A 16,445-nucleotide genomic window follows, 5' to 3' on the forward strand; every position below is an offset into this window, starting at 1 on the left:
GGCGTTCCAGCTGGGGCAGCAGGTGCTGGCGTGCCCGGTGGTGCTGAAGGGCCCGCAGAGCCGCTGGCCGGAGCAGGAGGACCTGGTGATGGTGGGCACAGACCACGTGGAGTATCGCTACGGCAAGGCCATGCCTCTCATCTTCGTGGGAGGCACGCCCCGCAGTGGCACCACTCTGATGCGCGTCATGCTGGACGCTTACCCCGAGGTGCGCCCACCTGGAGGTGCGCTCCTGCGGGGAGGAGAAGACCCGCATCATCGCCGGTGTGCTGGCCATGTGCCAGGCCTGGTCCAAGTCTCGCTGGGAGAAGCTGTGGCTGGAGGAGGCAGGCGTGACAGAAGTGGTGCTGGACGCCGCCATGCAGGCCTTCATCCTGGAGGTGATCGCCAGGCACGGCCAGCCGGCCCGCCTCCTCTGCCACAAGGACCCCTTCACACTCAAGTCCTCCCTCTACCTGTCGTGCCTCCTCCCCAACTCAAGTTCCTGCTGATGGTGCGGGCGGCAGCGCCTCCTTGCACTCCATTATCACTCGCAAGATCGCCATCGCGGGCTTCGACCTCAGCAGCTACCTCGACTGCCTCACCAAGTGGAACAAGGCCATCGAGGTGATGTAGGCGCAGTGCATGGAGGTGGGCAGGGACAAGTGCCTGCCAGTGTACAAGGAGCAGCTGGCACTGTACACACACACACACACACACACACACACACACACACACACACACACCGCACTCCCTCAAGCTCATACTGGACTTCCTCGGCATCGCCTGGAGTGACTCCCTGGAGGACCTCATTGGCAAACCTGGTGGCGTCTCCCTGTCCAAAATCGCGATTCACAGACCAGGTCATCAAGCCCCTGAATCTGGAAGCACTCTCCAAGTGGACAGGCACATCCCTGGGGACGTGGTGAGGGACATGGCCCAGATCGTCCCCGGGCTGGCTGGCTATGACCCTTATGCAAACCCTCCCAACTATGGCAACCCTGACCTGGTCTTGAAAGGAGACTATAAAACGCCAGCCAATCTGAAAGGATATTTTCAGGGGAACCAAAACAGCACTGCCTCCCACTTTAAGAAGCTCCAATTTCCCGATCTCCCCAAGTGGCTCTGTTGCCAAGAAGGGGAGAAACTACCTTTGAGTGGAAATCGGACCTCTAATGCAAGCATATTGCTTGCTATTTTCTGCCAAATGGGACTGCTAACGGGGAATGTATTTGCATGTGTTTGCAAAGCCCGTATCATTGAAAACTTTCCTTGAAACAGGCTACCTCCGGACCCTCTGGGATAGGGGACAGAGAGTGCGGACACAGTCCAGCTTTTGAAACTTGTGTTTTTATATTTTTCCCCTTGAGAACTTTTTTTTAAGAAGTGGACTTGCCGTCTCCCTCCAGTGCAGGATGCCTTGGCGGCTTTGTTGGCTGGGATAAGGCCCAAACCTGTGCCTCTCCTATGACCTATTTTTTTTTTAATATATTTTTATTGATTTCAGAGAGGAAAGGAGAGGGAGAGAGAGATAGAATCATCAATGATGAGAGATCAATCATTGATTGGCTGCCTCCTGCATGCCCCCTACTGGGGATCAAGCCCGCAATCCAAGCATATGCCCTTGATCAGAATCGAACCCGGGACCCTTCAGTTCACAGGCTGACGCTTTATCCATTGAGCCAAACCGGCTAGAGCTGATCACTATTTTTGAATTCAAAGAATCTATTTAAAAATGTAATATATGAGGCTTTCTTTGATTCCTCCTCAGTTCTTAAATTGATGAAGAAAATAGATATATTATTTGAATAAAATGACCAAGGACTTGTTTAAAAAAAAAAAGTTATAACAGGGACTGAGGGATGCATGATATACACTGGGCAAGGGCTTGAAAACTTTGAAGTCATAGATATGTTCTTTAGATGGATCTGGGTGGTAGTTACATAGGTGTAAAAATATGCAAAAAAACACCTAGCTGAACACTTGATATTTGTGCATTTTAATATATGTAAATTATGCCTCAATTGTTTTAATCAGAAAAAAATGTTACTTTTTATTATTATTGTTGTTTAAACATGTCTCCTTTTTTCCCCGATTGACACCCCCCCTGCTACTCCCACCCCTGAGGGCAAGCCCCCACTGCCCCAGTGTCTTTGTCCATTGCTTATGCAAATATGCATGCATACAAATCCTTTGGTTGATCCCCCACCGCCAGTGTCTGTGTCCATTGGTTATGCTAGTATGCATGCATACAAGTCCTTTGGTTGATCTCTCACCCCCTCCTCCCCTGCCTTCTCTCTGAGGTTAGACAGTCTGTTAAGTGTTTCTTAGTCTCTGGATCTATTTTTGTTCATCAGTTTATGTCGTTCATTATAACCCACATATGAGTGAGATCATGTGATATATATCTTTCTCCGACTGGCTTATTTCACTTAGCATAATGTTCTCAAGCTCTGTTCATGCTGTTGCAAATGGTAAAAGTTCCTTCTTTTTTATAGTGGCGTAGTATTCCATTGTGTAGATGTACAACAGTTTTTTAATCCACTCATCTGCTGATGGGCACTTAGACTTTTTTAGTCTCCCCACTTTCTAGCTGAAATTGTACCTATCCTATGAGTATTTTTAAACCTTCCTTCCTAAACTAGAAGGTAGATGGCATTTACTGAATGTTTCTTGACACCAGACTGTGCTAAGCCTTTGACACATATACTTATGTAATCCTCATTATCCATGAGCTTTATCTATTATTCCATTATAAGGATAAGGAAACAGGCTCAGAGGGTTTGAGTAATTTGCCTGGGGCCACAAAGGGAATAAACAACAAAACCAAGATTTGAAACCAAGTCTGTCTGTGACTCCAAAACTAAATTCTTCCTCATATCCGAAACCTCAAATTCCATGTCACTATGTCCAACAACCTCAAATATGTAAGATCTTCTCCATCAATTACACATCAGCCCCCATTCTTCCTTGCTAAATAGAAAGCCCTGTGTAGCAGTTCTTTCTAGCATTTCTCCTATCTTTGAGGAAAGAAATAGAACTCTAATTGATACAGGAAAACTTATATGTGGCCTCCATCTATCATTAACCTGGATATATACTTGCAAAACTGTAACTCGAGTCACTTTCTACATATATTTAAACTTGGGCAGGAATCTCTTTTTTTCCAGTTTTATTGAGATATAATAGCCATATAACACTATATTAGTTTTAGGTGTACAACATGATTTGCTATACATATATATTACCCAATGATTACCACAGTAAGTTTAGTTAACATCCATCACCTCACATAGTTACAATATTTTCTTGTGTTAAGAACTTTTAAGATCTACTCACTCAGCAACTTCTAAATATACAAAACAAATGTTAACTGTAACCACCATGCTGTACATTACATCCCCGGATTTATTAAACCTTATGACTGGAAGTTTGTACCTTTTGATCACTTTCACCTATTTCCCCACCCCTGCCTCTGGCAACCACCAATCTGTTCTCTGTTTCTCTGAGTCCGGCATTTTTTAGATTCCACATCTGATGAGATCATATAATACTTGTCTGTCTCTGTCTGACTAACGTCACTTCACATAATGTGGGGCAGGAATCTTTTACAGCCTGGAGCACATCTGATTTCTGGGCCTTTTCATGATAAGCCCAACAAAAAACAGCCCCTAGGCAGTGGTTCACTTAATGCTCCCCCAGTTCTGTATTTCAGCCTAATTCGAGTTGTCCAAGGAGGCTGTTCTGTCCAATTTATGACTCTATAACCTCAGCACACCGATGTCCTGTCAGGACCATACTTTTCAAATCCTCTCCAAGGCATAAGCAGCTTCTCCATGCATCTTGCAGGTTAGTCAAGGTTTAGAAAGGATAATCACCTTGATGCTTTGTTGTTATTGCTGTCCAGATATATTCTAACACCATTAATTCATCTTCATTAAGCTGGCCTATCAATCAGCCAAGGTTTGTATAAAACTGCCTCTATCTTCTTTTGGACCCAACAGCTGAGGAACCCTACCACATCCTCACCATGGCTCTAGGTTTGAGTTCAAGGAGCCTGAGCCAAAGATACACTGACCACGAAGCTAATATGTTTTCTAGTAAATTAGAATTTTTTTTGTCCTTTTTGTCCTCCTCAACCGCACAGCTTCTCCCAAAATCCCACACCAATTTTGTTTATTCTTTTACTTAAAGAGGGCCTCCAAATTGTATAAACTTCAGGCTCCCACGAAACCTGGATTTGCTGCTCCCTGGGCTCAGCTGGCAGGAAGTCAAGACTTGTTTACCCCTAGTGCCTTCTCTACGCCTTAGGACAAACAGCCAATCAGCAACTAGACTGAAGGACGCTGCTGTGAAAGGATTTACTTCAAGGGGCTTAAGGTCTTTCCCTTCACTCATACATGGGTGACTTTCCCTCACTTAAATGCTAAAAAACACACCCTTGAGTGGCAATTGAACACACTAATGAGACATGCGGCCCAGAAAGAAGTATGTAGTCACACTGCACAAGAGCCAAGAAAACCCCACCTCTCCATACTTAGAGAACCAAGTTTTTACCAATAAGTATTAGAACACTGGGAGTTCACAGACACCACTAACATCTTTCTGCTTTATTTCAACTATTATTAATAATACTCTATCTATTTGATGGCCAAATTAGCAATGTACTAGTAAGAGGGGTTGCTGATGGTTAGGTCGATTATTTGTTGTTGTTTTAAAGTTGAAGTTTTTCTATTCTTGGAAGTGGAGGAATTGGAGAGGATGAAAACCAACAAACAAAATGTGAATACAAGGCAAAATTTTAAAACTCACTACATAAATGTTTCATGAGTGTCCCTGCAGTGGCAAAACTGCTTTAGAAAACTAGATTTTTATATACTGTATAACAAACCCATAAAAAGAAAGGGGGACGAAATCAGCACAATGATCATGACCTGTCATACAAAATGTGCTCCAAGTAAATGCTGACTTAGCATCTCCCCTGGTTTCCCTAAGAACTACTCAATCATCTGCCTAGTTTTTAAAGAAGCACTAGAGTTATGAAACTACTCCTGCTCCCTACCCCACCAGCAATGTTTCCCCAGTTGGCACATATTGAGAGTTACAATCAACTTTTTTTTTTTACAAGAAAAGGGGTAAAGTTTACTTCAAACACCTATCTATCCCACAACAGTCAACTCTCCATATCAGTGGGTTCCTCATCTACAGATTTCACCAACCTCAGATCAAAAATATTTGGGGGGTGGGAGGGCTGGGAATGTTACATTGCTGCTGACGTGTACTATGCAGTTAGACCTACGATGGTTCTTGTACTGAACATGTACAGACTTTTTCCTTGCCATTATTCCCTAAACAATACAACAACTACTTACATTGCATTTACATTGTATTCAGTATTATAAGTAATTTAGAGATTATTTAAAGTATACAGGAGGATGTGCAAATACTACATCATTTTATGTAAGGGACTTAAACATCTGAGGAAGACTTAGGGGGTTCCTAGAACCCATTCCCTGGGGATACTGAGAGATTGTATAATCCAATTAAGAAAACATAAGGGTGGGGAGAAAGCCCACATATAGTAAAAATTTAAATTTACAAAAAATAAATAACATAAATAGAAAATTATAAAATGTATAAGAAATAAGTATGCACAAAGTCCTATACAAATAAATTTTTAAAAAATCTGGGGAAACCATTTTCTACTAAAATAACTTTACCAATACTGACACCAAGAGATGAATGCTCTAAAAAGATATATTTGCACAAATGAAATAATGCTATAGGGAGTAAAAAAGAACTTTACCCACTCCCAATAAGTACCAAATCGAGACCATTTTACAAGGAATTCCAAACCTTTAAATCTGAGAAGAAAGAAAGAAAGGGAAGGAGGGAAGAAAGTAGGTAGCTAGGTAATAGACTAATTGCAAGTAAAAGGACCAACTGGAAAAATCCTATCTCCAATTTTGGCAGATTGTTTCCAGCACCATATTATGACCAGGCAATGTTTAGTCCATAAATGCAAAGATAACTCAAATATTAAGCTATTCGTGTAATTTATCATAATGTTCCTAAAAGGAAAATATATATTCACCACCCAAGATGCTGAAAATGCATGGAAAATTCAATATTCATTCTTGGTTTAAAATAACAAAACAAGAATCAACAATTACTTAACATAAGATGCAGAGCTAGAGCAAAGCAAACATGATGCTTACTGGGAAGATCCTGAAGGCACTGCAGGCTGTACCCAACAGGAACAACAACTAGCACCACAGTCACTCAACAATGTAGCAGCCAACACAATTAGACAAGCGAGAGAAATGCAGTACTAACTAGAAAAGAAATAAAATACAGACGAAAGTTGAAGAAGTAGTCACTATCACTATGTGAAATAAAATAATTGTGTACCTGAAAAAAAAGAGAGCTAAGCCTATCTGAAAACCTTCATACAGTATGAGAATTCTTACTTGTATGTCCTGCTACCTTACCAAGTCAAATACTTTCCAACATATGAACAACCAGCAGTTAGATAAGATGAAGGAAGAAGATACTCCATTTATAAGAGCAACCAGAAATATAAACTTAAGAGGAAATGTACAAAACCTGAGAAAAACTTTGAGACATCTCTGGAGAATAAGAAAGAACGCCTAAACAAAAAGATAAAATGTCCTTGGAGAGTAAGACTCAACATAGATGATGTCAAGCCTTCCTTAATAAATTTATAAATTTAATACAACTCTAATAAAAATAAATAGTTCTATTTCCTCTTGCTCATAAACAAACTGAATCTAAAGGTCACATAGAAAAATAATCAAGCAAGAATAAACAGGAATATTCTCTAAATGAAAAGCAGCAAGAACAACTATCCCTACCAGATATGAAACCAGTGTATTAAAACATCAATAATTAAAATAAGAAACCAGTGCATGAGAAGACAAGTAAAAACACAGAACAGAATAGAAAGTTCAGAAATAGATTCAAACATATACTGGGATTCAGAAGGTTATTAAAGATGCACCACAAATAAGTGTGGTGGAGATGGACATTTTAATAGAGTGTTATGACAACTGGATAGCTGGATATAAAATCAAAACCAAAATAAATCAATCAAAGACTTAAATTTAAAAAATAAAACTATAAAGTAATCAAAGAAAACATTGGCGAATTCTCTTAAAACTTGTCCGAAGGAGAAATCTTGATACTAAAAAACTCAAAACCAGGAGCTATAAAAAGAAAATACTGTATTGATTGATTTAACAACATAAAAATGAAAGTTGTCTGCATAATAACAAATATGGTAAACAAAGGGAAAAATACAATCACAAAATGAAAAATATTTGTATCTCAATAAGCTAATTTGTATCTCAAATAAAAGCTAATTAATTTAATATAGAAAAAAATGGTCTAAAGACATGAGTAGATAATTCCATTCCTGGGGGGAAAAATACAAATGGCCCTTAAACATGAAATGTGTACAAAGTCCCACTCTTTTTAAGAGAAACACAAATTAAGACTAAACTGAGCTTTGACTTCTCACCTCAGACTGGCACAAATCCAAAAGTTTGATATATATTTATACCTTTGCTGAAACTTTGGGAACTTACATACACTCTTAATGGAAGTGCAAATAGTACAACCATTCATGAAGGGCAATATGGCAATATCAATCAAAATTACAAATGGTCTTTTGACAGAGCAACCCCAGGTTCATGTTACATGTAACTCATGTTACAGGTATATATATTGCAGCTTTTTTTAACAGTAAAAGGTCAAGGTCTACAGGTAAAAATAACCATTCACATTCATATAATGGAATTCCTTATTAGCTGTTAAAAATGAAGAAACTTTCTAAGTAATAATTTGGAAAGGACAACAGGAAGTAAGTGAAAAACACAAGGCTCAGGACAGTATTTAGTAACATCACCTCTGATGTTAGCAAGTCTAGAAAATAATAAACATTTGCATCATGATAGCACGTTTGTAATAAAGAAACACTGGGACGATCTATAAGAAACTAGCATGATGTAGAGGTACACAGTAATAGGAATGGAAGCTACACTTATCGAAGTCTTTGTTTTTTGTTTTTTGGGTTTGTTTTTTTTAATCCTCACCTGAGGATATTCTTTTCATTGCTTTTTCAGAGAGTGGAAGGGAGGGGGATGGGGGAGAAGAGAGGGAGAGAGAGAGGGAGAGAGGGAGAAAGAGAGAAAAAAAGAGAAAGAGAGAGAGACTGAATGCCTCCCCCACATGCCCCAACCAGGGGTGGTAAGCGAACCCACAACCCAGGTACATGCCCTTGACTGGGAATCAAACCCGAGACCCTTCAGTGCGCAGGCCGACTCTCCAACTACTGAGCCACACCAGGTAGTGCTCAAAGCCTATGTTTGTTTTTATATATTTTTTTTCATATATTTTTATTAATTTCAGAGAGGAAGGGAGAGGGACAGAGAGATAGAAACATCAGTGATGAGAGAGAATCATTGATCGGCTGCCTCCTGCACACCCCACACTGGGAATCGAGCCCAAAGCCTGGTTATGTGCCCTTGACCCGAATCGAACCCGGGACCCTTCAGTCTGCAGGCTGATGCTCTCTGTTCACCAAACCAAACCAGCTAGGGCAAAGCCTGTTTTTAAATTGCTATAACTGTTAAATCAATTAAATGCATTACTTACCCCAGCTGATATGGCTCAGTGGTTGAGTAGCAACCCATGAACCAAGAGGTCACTGGTTTGATTCCTGGTCAGGGCATATTCCCAGTTTTAGGGTCAATCCCCAGTGAGGGGACATGCAGGAGGCAGCCAATCAATGATGCTTCTCTCTCATCGGTGATTCTATGTCTCTATCCCTATCCCTACCTCTCTCTCTAAAAATCAATAAAAACATATTTTAAAAATAAAACAAACAAATAAATAAATGCATTACTCATGCAAAAAATAAATATATTTTTTAGCCCTGGCCAGTGCGGCTCAATTGGTTGGGCAGCATCCTGTGTACCACAAGGTTGCCAGTCCAATTCCCAGTCAAGGGCAGCGTCCTGTACACCAGGAGGTTGCGGGCTCGAACCTCAGTAGGGGCATGCAGGAAGCAGTCAACAGATGTTTCTCTCTCTCCATCTCCCTTCCTTTCTCTTTAAAAAAATCAATAAACTATTCTTTAAAAAGTTAATATGTTTACACAAAAACTTGCACACACATTTCCTTTGTGTATTCATCTGCTAATTCTCCCAGAATCACAATCTGATGGCTCAATATGTCCTCAAAATTATAAAGATGAAACAAGATAAAACTGCATTATGATAACATTCCACATAACCAGTGATTCCCTTACATTTCAAATCTTACCCAAAAATACTTTATTTCTGGGTTAGCTTTAGAAGACCCTAATAATCTCTAATCATATCTGTATTGGAAAAGCAGTTTACAGATAAGGCAGTCTATGTTTTATTTCTGAAAAGGAGTTGATAGTCAACATCTATTATTCTTAGGGGTAAAATATAGACAAAGGAATATCAGTGGGCAGAGGAATAAGGAGAAAGAAAATATAAAGTTAGAACTTTCTCTTCTTAGTTTCCATTCCCTCTGCTCTTATTCTCTTTCCTGGTTGATCTTTGTCTGGTTTGTTTATCTCTTCCTGCCCCTTTTCTATGATGTCTTTTCTCTAGCTTTGGTAAATGTCTTTCACTCTCTGGGAGTTCACTAAACCCACCATTTCAACTTTCACACTCTGAATAACTCCCAAATGTGCATCTATTGTCCTGACTTCTCTAAGGCTCACATTTTTATGTGGCTGCCTAAACACTCCACTTCTCCACCAACCCCACTGCTCTGGTTCAAGGTCCATTGCCTTCCAGAATGGCTTCCTGTCTACTGTCTCTCCTTTCTCCACTTCCCCCAGCCCCTGTCTGTCTAATCCCACTTCCACAAAGCTACCAGATGTGTCTTCCCAAAACTTTGAGATCCCTTCATCTTAAGAAGTAATGTCTTAGCATGGCATTCAAGGCCTTTTAGGATCTGACTTCAGACTAAATATCCAATCTCAACACCTTCCACTTCCACTTGGCTTCTCTCATCCTGGCTACAGCCACACTAAATCAGTTCTAATGTCTTCTAGGCACTTCTGCCCTCCTGCTTTTGCTTTGTTTTCTTCCACATGATACCCCTTTTCTTAAAAAGTATTCAAAATTTTTCACATCAGCAGAACTCCATGGTTTCCTGGGTTTTTGCCTTGAGTTTATGAACCACCAATTCCATGTATTATATGATGAAAGGGTTGTCTTAACAGAGTACAAGTACAGACAAAAACAAAAAACAAAAACAAAAGACCAAGTTACATCAAACTTACGAAATTCTAAGTTGCTAAAATTAAATCAGGCTTGTACTAAAGGGCATAATAGGTGGCTCTCCTATGGGGCAATACCCTCCCCCTCCTTTTTTTTAAGCCAAAAGTAAGGGGGTAGAAGGATGTTAGTTCTTTTTGTTGATTACAAAATGCCTGTTCTCTCTTTCTTGCGTACATACCCTTACACAAATGCTTCATTGACTGGCAGTCCCGGGCACACGCTTATCATACAGAATGCTGGAGGAGCAGAGGCTGGACACGGTCACACTCTGGAGTTTCACAATGCCTGAGGCATCACACACTTGATATCTGTTGTGGAGGCGTCATGTGGGTAACCCACTGACTGGCGAGTAAACTTCATTTGAACACATGAGTCATTGAAAATGAGGATGTTCATTTACTTGAGAACAGCTGTGGCATCATGCCGAAGCAGGAAGAGGAAGGGATATGTGTGCATGATACACTAACAGAATCCAGCTTAAACAAAGAGCTTACCATGCTTGGGGAAATGGAAGACGCACTTATCCTTTGCCATGACATTAAGTACGTTACATAGTCTACCAGGCAGTTAAAGGGTGTCAATCACACACAGCCAGAGGGATGGTCTGTGGAATTCATTATCAGTTTCCCCTCTGCTTAAACCAAGAGAATGCCACTAGTTGCAAAGGGGATACCACTGCCCGAAACCACTGTTTTCTAACTTGAAGAAAGGCACTATTCATTACGCATATGCACTGTCTCCAAAGTACTTCAACTTTTTTAAAAGACGTGGAGCAAATCTTTCTTCAAGTTTCTATTCTCTACATAGGGTGCGTTTTCCCAGACATTCAAAGGGAAGTGTCAAATTATCGCGCCCACCAAGTGTGTCTGTGGTGTTCCCTGCATCCTCCGGCTCCAGGGTCCAATCTCGTTTCCCAGGTGAAGTGAGCAGGTGAGGCTGCCCAGCACTCAGCACCAGAGAAGCACAGAGGCAGGGCCGATCAACTCCAAAGAAAAACATTGAGACCAGACAGGGCAAAGGCTGTGACAGAAAAGCAGGCCACATTCCATTCTTTCCCTTTGTTCACCAGGTATCTCCCAGAAGTTACAGGAGACATGCGGGATCTACTGGTTCTGTTCCTGAGGAGCCTTCAGAAAGTTGAATAGGACTTCAGGGAATTAAATATCTTCTCTAGACAGCCTAAGCTTCAGGGAAAACAGAGCTTTGAGGAAGAGAAGCAGGGAAACCAAGCCCTGACATAGAAGAGTTAGTGCAGGGGGTACAGAGCAGAGCTTCCACCACACTGTCTGAGGTTGGCACACAAGCCTGGCTATTCTATCCCATTTCAGAGCATCCTCCTTGGGTATAGGATCTTGACTGTCATCTCTCTCTCTCTCTCTCTCTCTCTCTCTCTCTAATGGCTCATTTATCAAAACCATCATGATTACTTTAAAACAATCTAGGTTGTTTAAAACCCTGACTAATTTCAAAGCATTTAATTAACTATACTGTACTTTCAATTACACCAACGTCATCAATACAATCTCAAACAATAAAACCAAATCTATGCCAAAACCCAATTACTCAACAGGTTCCCTTCCTTTCAGTAAGTGATCCTCTGGTACAAAGCACGAGAACCCTCCCTATTCTCCAAGTCAGAGGTGGTGACAAGGTTTCATCAGTTTGTAGTGAACAGCTCTCTGCAGGATTGTGTTCAGCAGAACTTTGAGAGCCACATATCAGTTCAGTGACAAAGACTTCATCAACTAGTGATGTCTGCCAGGGCCATGGAAGGGGTAACATGTAGAATGGATTTATTGACTCTACTATTTGGGATTAGAATATAATCAAAAGCTTTACTGAAATAAAGATACCTTCTAGTTTCCAGTTTTCTACATGGTTTATACATTTGTAATAGAATTATGTGCCCCTTTTTTTTTTATCCTGAGTAATTTTCTATTAATGTCTCTTTCAGTTATCAAGACTAAAAATACTAAGCTAGAAGTACTGGAGATAAACTTTTATTCTCTTGAGAAAGCAGATAAGAAAATCTACCCCCTTTTTTTCCAAATCTCCTCCCTTATTGGATCTATTCCAAGTATATCCCCAGAAACTTATAAAATAATCAATGCTGATTATAAAATGGGAAGATTTTAATCCAAGGTATATAAATACTAATAATGGAATTGACCACCTATGGTTCAAAAGTTACTTATTTTGAACCATAAGTGGGGTAAAAGTGTGGACACTGTAATCAGTTGTCAGTCAATATTTCAGAGAAACCAATAGGCATTTAGAATAACAGGCAAAGTTTCATTTTTAATAAGTAACATTTTAACACTACATTCAATATACTGTTGACCCATGTCTTGACCGACAGCCTGCATTAGTCTTGTTGATTTGGACATAACCAACTTAATTAAACAAGAAATCCCACAGCATTGCCCTAACCAGTTTGGCTCAGTGGATAGAGCATCCGCCTGTGGACTCAAGGGTCCCAGGTTTGATTCCGGTCAAGGACATGTACCTTGGTTGTGGGCACATACCCAGTAGGGAGTGTGCAGGAGGCAGCTGATTGATGTTTCTCTCTCATTGATGTTTCTAACTCTCTATCCCTCTCCCTTCCTTTCTGTAAAAAATCAATAAAATATATTAAAAAAAGAAATCCCACAGCATAGAAACATCCATTTAACTCCATCATCAAATGAGCCATCAGTTTAACTAAGATGTTAACCTTATGGTTTGACATTTATGTATGGTATCTTTTATTGTAATGCTAAATGCTCTTACAAGATTCATTTCTTCAAATATTTTGTTGGTGATTTGAGATTTAAATGTTATGTGTTTCCTAGTATGCGACAAAGCCAACACTCACCAGAAACAGTTCCATTTGTGGAAGAGTCGCCTTGACCTTCAAAGGGAGTATTAGAAAGCATTGACCAGAAAGGCTGGTAAGGAAGGCATGTCTTGGAGGAGGAGGGGGGGACGGGCATAGGATTTTGAGTAAAAAAGATAAGTTGGGATTCCTTTTCAGGCTGCCTTTGACTAGCAAGATGACCTGAAACAAGTTACTTCACCTTTTTCACCTGCATGTAATTAATTTTCCATAGTGGCACCGGTGTTTAACAAATGGGTGTTTTGTTTATAAGGTAGAAGCAAAATAAAGAAGCTTTGGAGTTTTGATTGGGGTTTTCTCTGGGGGGCAGAATGGCCAGAAGGGGTGTGTTGGTGGGATGGTTGGTTTGGGGAACACTTCTAAAATACAAGCAGGTGGAGCCCGTGTGGCTCAGCAGTTGAGTGTCAACCCATGAACCTGGAGGTCATGGTTCAATTCCCCGATCAGGGCTCAATTCCCAGTAGGGGTGTGCAGGAGGCAGCCAATCAATGATTCTCTCGTCATTGATGTTTCTATCTCTTTCCCTCTTCCATCCTCTCTCTGAAATAAATAAAAACATATTTCTTTTAAATAACAAGCTAGATTTTGAATTTGATGGGTACCTGATGAGATATCATCATCCTCCCAACAGTACTAGTAAATAGAATTCTAAATAACTAGGGGATGTATTGGTGAGTTGACTATCCTGTCACCTAATCCTATTATCTTCTCAAAATCAAAGAATCCTTGAGTCTTAGTTCTCACCCAGTTTTTTCAAACCTCGACAATTCTGAGATTCAGGTACTCTTCTAAACTGCTCAGGGCTTTGTGACTAAGACCTAAACCACAAGCTCTCCATCAGCTAATTAGTGCTAGGGATAGAAAGGGTAAAGAGCTGCTATATTAAAATGTTTAAAAAAAACTAATTTCACAGAAAATAGGGATAGGGCACTGGGCATATCATCCACTTTGTTACTACCCCACAAGAAAGAAAAACAATCTGAAAAATAATAGAAACTAAACTTCCTAATGGGTTTCTTAGAATAGGAACCTTCTTTTCTGTGATTTGGGGCTTAAATCATTCACTTCCCACCCATCACTTCACAACAGTTAAGACCATCAGTCTGATCTGACCTACCTTCTCCTTTCCTGCCAGAACCACTCCATCCTGCTTATTCATTGTTGGCCAGAATTAAATGCTAAGTCATCTGCTTTCAAAAGTCAGAGCACATAGTTATATGCAGGTCTCTAAACCACTTTAAAGTAAATGTCCCTCCAAAACAGTTTCATTGGATTGTGAGGTGAAATTTGAAGGAAGATGCCCTTGTCTCACCTCTACCTTGCCTTACGGAATGTGCCTCCTCTCCCACCATCCAGGCTTCTACACTAACCCTGCTATTCACATGCCTTATCTTGCATTCCACCTTTCTCCAAACCTGAAATCGCTCTTTCAAGGGCCTATTTGTTAGGAAACTAAAATAAGTTATGCTAATGAAATGGATGCCAACCAATGAATGCATTATTCTCCAAGAGGAGTGGTTCACAAAAGACTGAAGGACAAAAGGGAGAGGAGAGTGGAGGATTTTGCTCCCCCCACTCACCCCCAAACCAGGGAACATTTGGCATTGTCTGACTAGTGGTTCTCAACCTTCCTAATGCCACGACCCTTTAATACAGTTCCTCATGTTGTGGTGACCCCCAACCATAAAATTATTTTCGTTGCTACTTCATAACTGTAAATTTGCTACTGCTATGAATCATAATGTAAATATCTGATATGCAGGATGTATTTTCAGGGGTCACGACCCACAGGTTGAGAACCGCTGGAGACCAATTTGGGGGGGGGGGCATTTGGCATTGTCTAGAGACAATGGTTGTCACATTAGCGGTATGCTACTGTCATCTAATAGGTAGGAGCCTGGAATACTGTTAAACATCTTACAATGCATAGGACTGCTCCCCATGACAAAGAATTATTCAGTGCAAAATGTCAGTAATGCTGAGGTTGAGAAACCAGCTCTAAGAGGTAATAGTATTTCGATTAATAACTCCCTTGTTCCATAGGTTTAAATTTAAATTCTAGGCATTGGTCAGGCTGAATGGAGATGTGTTTTGGAGCAAGTAACCATCAATCACATCTCTAAGACAGGAACCTATTTTCTGTTCATATAAAACTAGTCCCATCCATCAGACTAAAGACTCTAGCTGAATGATTATTCGGTTCCTTTTTTAAAATTTTTATGTTTAAAATATAAGGTTAACAAAAAATGAGTTCAACAAAGAAAAGATACCCATTATTATATTTGCTTCAGATATTTTTTAAAGAAAAAAATATACAGTTAAAGTCTACCTGTTCCCGCCCCTCCCCCCTTTTCTTCTCTCTCCTAAAAGATAACTACGATGGTCAGCCAACGTGGCTCAATAGTTGAGCATTAGCCTATGAACCAGGAGGTCATGGTTCCATTCCTGGGTTGTGGGCTCGATCACCAGTGTGGGGCATGCAGGAGGCAGCCGATCAATGATTCTCTCATCATTGATGTTTCTATCTCTCTCTCCCTCTCCCTTCCTCTCTGAAATCAATTAAAATATATTTTTTAAAAAGATAACCACTATACAGTAGTATATGTCATTTTCACATATTTTATACTTATCTACATATATCCACGTAAATATAGTGTCTATTTTTGGTACTAAACGTTAAATAAATGTAATTATACTATATATCTTCTTTGCTCTCAACATTGTTTGAGATTTGTCTACTCTATTCTCATGTAAATCCAGTTAATTCATTTTAACAGCTGTAGAATATAAATAAACCAGCTTACATATTAACATTCCTATGGTTGAGTGACTGAGTTGTCCTACACTTAAACTGTAACACTTACACTTACACTTAAACTGTAACACTTACACTTACACTTGTAACATGTCTCCTATATGCTAAGACTTTAGGTAGGTTCGATATCTTAGAATAGCAATTCTCAACCTTTTTCATCTCATCGCATACATAAACACTAATTACTAAAATTCTGCAGCACACCAAAAAATAAATATTTTTGCCGATCTGATTTTTTAAAACAGGTATAATTTTGATTCAATCACACCAGACAGCTATTGTTGTGTTGGCGGTTGTAAGTTTTTTATTTGACAATCTAAGGGAAAAATAAGTCAGTGCATGTTTTAAAATTGCTGAAAATCGCTATCTTAGAAGAAGTGGAATTGTGGGATTATGATGTAACTAGAGGCCCGATGCACAAAAATTTGTGCAT

The 16,445-nt window shown here is 40.0% G+C and overlaps 1 protein-coding gene and 1 pseudogene across 2 annotated transcripts in view; one reads left to right on the forward strand and one right to left on the reverse strand.

Moving 5' to 3' along the window:
- Window positions 1-16,445, reverse strand: part of GPAT3 (glycerol-3-phosphate acyltransferase 3) — a 62,676-nt gene that overhangs the window by 28,375 nt on the left and 17,856 nt on the right. The window lies entirely within an intron of this gene.
- Window positions 7-1,255, forward strand: LOC102242485 (annotated as a pseudogene).

This window comes from Myotis brandtii, unplaced genomic scaffold (assembly GCF_000412655.1).
Source record: "Myotis brandtii unplaced genomic scaffold, ASM41265v1 scaffold111, whole genome shotgun sequence".
In the NCBI taxonomy this organism is placed as follows: domain Eukaryota; kingdom Metazoa; phylum Chordata; class Mammalia; order Chiroptera; family Vespertilionidae; genus Myotis; species Myotis brandtii.